The sequence below is a fragment of the Rattus norvegicus genome, chromosome 9 (assembly GCF_021556685.1).
Source record: "Rattus norvegicus strain SHRSP/BbbUtx chromosome 9, alternate assembly SHRSP_T2T, whole genome shotgun sequence".
Lineage (NCBI taxonomy): Eukaryota > Metazoa > Chordata > Mammalia > Rodentia > Muridae > Rattus > Rattus norvegicus.
The window spans coordinates 104901309-104907429 of NC_141542.1; the positions used below are offsets into that span (position 1 = coordinate 104901309).

At 47.6% G+C, this 6121-nt stretch overlaps 1 long non-coding RNA gene across 1 annotated transcript; it reads right to left on the minus strand.

The window, feature by feature from the left end:
* Nucleotides 1-3098: 3098 nt before the first annotated feature.
* Nucleotides 3099-5630, minus strand: LOC102554430 (uncharacterized). Its single transcript, XR_015629981.1, has 2 exons — nt 4398-5630; nt 3099-3275 (listed from the first exon to the last, which is right to left on the minus strand). It is a non-coding gene; the product is annotated as an uncharacterized LOC102554430 (long non-coding RNA).
* Nucleotides 5631-6121: the final 491 nt, after the last annotated feature.

A 6121-nucleotide genomic window follows, 5' to 3' on the forward strand; every position in this document is an offset into this window, starting at 1 on the left:
AGGGGCAGAGAAAAACCTCTGGATTAGTGTTATGTATCCAGAAAATTAAATTAACTAAAGCGTTGGCCCCTGAGGCAGCCAGAGAATCAGTTTCATTTTGTAAATCCAGATCTCCAATAGCAAAACGCATGCTCTGTGAATGGAGCCCCCGTGACTCTCTTCCAATCCCTTAAGCTTTCTAAAATCATTATGTATTACACCGATAAAATAATTTACCCAGAGCTAATTCGTGGTGGAATGGTATCTCAGTGCACAGCCATTTTCTTAGAATAAAGTACCATTTCTTAAAGACAACACAGTGGTCAAGGCAAACTTAGATGGGATAATTTATCACCTTCTCTACTGTCACGGAGATTTGCTTAACAAGTGGGTCTTTGGCTCAAAGTCAGGTGACTGAGACCCCGGAGTTGCAGAGAAAACCAAGCCAGCCACGTGGTGGAGCATCAAAGCATAGATTCGGAAAGGGGGCCTCTTGTGTACAAAATTCCTTGGGAAGGATTTCCCATCTTGTAAGAGCATTTAAGCAGCCAGGTCTCAGCACCACACCAGGTTGAATAAATAAACAAGCCTCGGAACATCTGCTTCCTGGCTTAATCCCATAGTTTGGCCCCGGGGGTGGGTTTTTTTATTATTATTATTAATTAAAAGCCGAAGTATGTATTCTTTCACCATGGAATTTTCAAAACATCAAAAGTACACAAAGAAGTTACTAGAATGGCTTTGATCCCCCCCCCCCCCCCCCCCGCCAGGGCATTCAGCACTGAAAGAGGCCAGAGGTCATTCAGGGGTGGAGGGATCCAGAAGCAACAGGTTGAGACTAGAAGAGAGGTGGGGGCAGGCTACAGGCAAGTTCGGCCTAGAGGGGCTTTGAAGGTAGAGGTTTCTGGAAGCCTAGGAGTTTAGCTACTCCCTCAGCAGCCCGGGAGGAGGCAGATAAGCTGAAATCACATTCCAAGCACGTCATCTGGAATGGTAAATATGCTTAGCAAAGTCGGCTTCAAAGAGGGGTCTGTATCTTATCTGAGTGAGGAATTGCTGAGAGTTGAGGAACCGCTAAAAGCCAGCCCTGTTACAGATTTCTCTGTCAAAATTTCTATCAGAAATTATGTCAACATTGCCCTACAGAGAATCCCAGTGGCCGGCTGTGGGAGACAGATTGAAGGGTTGGAGAGATGGCTCCCCGGATGAAAGCACTTACTTAGTGCTCTTAGAGAGAGGACCCCAGTGGATTTCCATCACTTAATCAAGATGGCTCACAAACGTCCCAAACCCCGGTTCAGAGGGATCTGGCGCCCTCTTCCGGCCTTTGGAGGCACCGCATGCACACAGTCCACTTACATGCACTCAAATATTCATACAGGGCTGGAGAGATGGCTCAATGGTTAAGGGCATTGACTCTTTTTTTCCATCACCCACATGGCAGCTCAAAACTGTCCAGAAACTCCAGTTCCATGGGACCTGACTCCCTCTACTGGCCTCTTTGGGTACTAATCAAGGAAAGCTGTGCAAACATGGTTGGCAAACACACACACACATAAAAAAAAATCCTCATAAAACAAATGAACCTTAAAAGAAAATGAATGCCTTGTCATCAGACTCTATGGTATCCTAGAGTGCCCTGTGACAGCAGATGAATGGTGTGGAGTCCCCTCCCCTAAAGGACGAGAGACCCTTTCCAGATCAGATGTTTTAAGATAAGATGGCATATCTAGGTGGCCTTGAAGATCCACAGCTCCAAGGAGTCGTCAGATGACCACATGGCTGGGCCTGAACTGCAAGTGAAGCCTGGGAGAAAGGTCTGCCTTCAAGCCTGGGAGCCTTTAATTGGCCCTCAAAGCAGGGTTAAATCAAAAGATCTGTTCTCTTCTCAAAGACAGTGCCATCTGCATCTGCATCTCCTAGGAGACTCTAAACACCAGATCTTGAGAGGCTAGGCACTTCTTCCAGGAATCCTCTGCAGCAGAGTTGAGCAGGAGATGTGTGAAACACCATTTGCCTGCAGCTAGACTTCTCTGTTTGCCTTTCACAGCAGACAGATAAGACTGGAGATCTAATCAAGACATGTTAAGTAGCCAGAAAGGAAGACAGTCCCAGACACTTCTACTTGGGACCTGACTCTAAGCAGCTGAAGATAAGAGGTTCAACCAGTCCCACTGAGGCAGGGTCTGTGGGAATCAGGGCTTCTGTTCAGGGCTGGGGCTGGGTGAAGCCAGTAAAGAAATGTACAGCAAGCACACTCCGGAGGAAGCAGCTTGTGAACAGAACTTCCCAGCCAGAAAGTGATAGGGCCCCAGGGCACTGGTGGAAGCCAAAAGGGTGGATCGCCTGCTAGCCAATCAGACAACAGAGGCTCTGCATAGATCTCAGCCTGGGTCCCTGGCTGAGCTGCTTGAACTGTGGGAATTCAATGTACTCACCTCACCTGTCCCCTCTCCTCCTGTGTTAATGACTGCTCTCTTACCTAGGGTCTTTGCTCTTCCGTGAACCATCCATCTACTACTAGACCTTTGAGATTCTTCCTAGCTTTTCCTTCCTTTTAAATAATACATATTATGGGACCCCAAAACCCCAAGTAGCACACATTGTACTCATGAAACATGATCATAGCCACCAAACATTGGGGAACTCAGACACCATGGATGCAGTTCCTTCTCTTGCCATAAGGTGGAGATGTTTTAAATCCAGCCCTCACCTGAGGCCTCAGGTCCATGAAGAAGCTAAGATCTGGACTTGGGCCCCACAGCTTCTTTGGAATGAGGAACTAGACCCTCTCTCTCTCCCCTCTCCCCTCCTCTCCCTCCCTCATCCTCTTTCTCTCTTCTTTGCATCAGTTACTGCTTTGTTTCCTTTTTTTGGAGACAAGATCTCAAACTGGCCTTGACCCCCCCATTTGTGGGGGAACTGCTGATCTTTCTGCCCCCACCTCCCAAATGTTGAGACTAGAGGTATGTGCCACCACACCCAGGTATCTAAGCAACATTTCAAGGTTTCCAGAGGTCCTAAGCTGCCTAGGAATTTGCATTTTTAACGAATCCTTTAAGTGATTTCTAAATAAAATCAGTCTCCAATGCGGGAATCAAGCAGCACCCACACAGACCTCAAGAAATCGGGTTTTAGAAACGTGAACAGCTTTCAACTCCAAATAGCAGTGGGAGAGTGGGTGGGTGGAGGAGGGGCAGCTGTTGATGAGAAGTGGGGGGTCTCCATGGAGAAGGTGACAGTCATAAAGCAGTGCTTTGAGCAAACGAAACTTGCCTGTGAAGTAAGTCAATGATCTAAAAGAGAAGACAGAGAAAATAAGTTATGGCCCAACCCTACAACCCCACCCCCATCCCTGCAAAGCGCATTCTACCACCCATCTCCTCGTGCAGCTGGAATCTACTTAGAAGAAAATGGGAGAGATATTTTACAGGTCGTGATCCGTTTAGAAAGAACAGATTCATTATTTTATCACCAAGGTCTGTGAACTCTTCCCCCGAACCCCCTGCAGGCAGAATACCTCCCACCAATGACCTCACCATGGTCCCCAAGACCCATAGATATATGATGTTTCGCGGTAAAGGAAGTTTTGCAAGCAGGGTTGAGTTGACAGAATTTAAAATAGGAAGGGTGAGCCTAGACTACACAGATGAGCCTAACTGAAGGCATAGAGTCTCTCTAGCTGCAGTCCTAAAAGTAAATGTAGGAGAGTGAGAGGCATGAGACTGACCCTCTGGCTGCTGGAAGGACCACCAGAAAGGGGAAGGAACATGGGCAGCCAATAGGAAACACATCAGAAGAAAGGGGTCCTCCGTGGCACGCACATAGCTGCTGGCCCCTGGCTTCCAGGGATTGCGACCCTGACCTGTGGGACTACGAGTGATAAGTTTTCCACACTATGTTCACGACGTTTGTTCAAGTGCTGTGAGGGGGTGAACAAGCGAAGTCTGCAAAAGTCCACACTCGACATGGCCTCACCGAAAACCGTGAACTCACATTAAACTAACTCCTGGGGGTCATGTGGACAGGCCATCCCTCCATGGGAAGGTCTAGCTCCACCTGCGGGACCATGGAGACTAAAGAATTCCCATGATGCTTCGGGAAAGACTGGATGAGAGGAGGGGCCACAAATTGAAGGGTTGGATGGTCAGCTCTGTAATACAGATATTGACCCCAGCCCAGGCTGGAGTTTGTCTTAGGAAGGGCCGATGGAGCTTGGATTGTCAGATCTAAATCCAGCCTTTCCCTCCAGAAACCAAGGCCTTTGTCATTGCTGGCTTCTTGTGGCTATTGTCCATTTCCTGGCCGTTCCCTACCAGGGTTCAGGGTATGGCTGGGTTGTTAGCAGGATAGCATTGGATCTGAGTTCTAATTTTACCCAGACGACGTAACCAAGTCTTTACACTTGGTGTCCTTACTTGTGAAATATGGTGACGGTACAACAGCCTCCCACGCTCCCGAAATTTTTCTTCCTGAGGTTTCAGTGGTTTCATGGTTGGCTGAAGTTCAAAAGCCTTAGACGGAAAGCTCTAGAAATAAACACTTCATACGTTTTCAGTCGTATGCTCCTCTCAATTGTGTGACAAGATCTCATCTCTAACTAAATCATCTCTTACAGGACGTGGCTTCAACCTCTGGCCACCTTTTACTCACCCAATAATTGTCTTGGCTATCAGCCCAGTTGTCATAGTAGCAAAGCGCTATGTTTGGGTAACCCCTTATTTTACTTAACGATGACTTCACAGCTCAAGAGCGATGATACTGACAGTTCAGAAATGGCAACTTCAGGTGGGTGATTCTGGGAGATTCCCCAGGGAGTCATGTGACTCAAGAACCAACTTGTTCCATCGGTTCCTTCAATTGTCCTTCTAGAATACATGACCTTTGACTTGGACTCCAAACCCCAAATCTAGCATCTAGCTCACAATAACCTCTTTTCCAATTAATTTTTTTTTCAATGTTAAAGATTAAACCCAGAGCCTTGAGCATTCCAGGCAAGCACACTATACTGATATAGGATATATCCATATATCCCCCCAGCAATATGGAGTATTAACAAATATTTGCCTGTTTATTTTATGTGTGTTTTACCCTTATGTATGTCTGTATACCACATGTGTACAGGTCCCACGGCGGTGAAAGAGTGAGTCAGATCCCCTGGAACTGGATTTACACAAGGTCGTGAGCCACCATATGGGTGCTGGGAACAGAACCCAAGTCCCCTGTAAAAACAGGTGTTGGTTTTTAACTGCTGGGCCACCTTTCCAGCTCCAAATGGAAGTTTTAAAAATGTTTTTCTTCTGTATCTCCAGGGCAAATCTTCAGGAGGAACCTCCTGGAAGGTTCCCTGTGGCAACTGTGTCTCACCAGGATTCTTCAGCTTGATTTCTCCAACAGCCCTTACTCCAGGTTTGGGGGCTGGAGTTCAGCAAATGCCCAACATTCTCTCTCTGTTGTTCAGCAGGGTTCAGGCAGCTGCTCAGGGTCGACTTAAATGTGAGACAATAGTGAAAACCCCGTCCGGGTCCCCTAGCCCTCCCGCAACTCCGCCACCCCCGCACCCAGAACCTTTCATCTTTTCACCAAGATCGCTGTCCTGTCCTCTCCAAGTCTGAACAGGGCGGGCCACTGCAGTTGACTTGTACCTGTTGTGGCCAGCCACTGTTTAGCTGGAAAGCGAGCGCCACCTGCTGGCCCAGACGTCCCGTATTTGGGTCCGTTTCTATGCCTACGGTCGGGACCTACAAATAACTCCCCACCCATCTAGGGAAAAGTCCCCAACCTTCTCGACAATGTTGACAATTACATCTATCTTTGATGTCCACAAAAGGAGCCCACCCTTGAGCAAGCTTTAGAATCTCAGTATCATTCTAACCAACTCCCACGAAATACGGCAACGCCCACATGGACTCCGGCACAGAGTGTCCCTAATGCTAAACCTCTTCTCCAGTGAATACTACTACACAGAACTGAAGGAACGACTCCTCCACAGGGCTGTGGCCTTGAAGCCACAGGCTTTACCCCAGAGCTAATATGACTTGCAGGCTGTCGAGCCGGGTGCATTTGGAAAGGAGGCGGCTCAAAATAGTCTGCTTATTAATCTCCCTTTTAAAAACAAAAACAAAAACAAAAACTGAGCGTT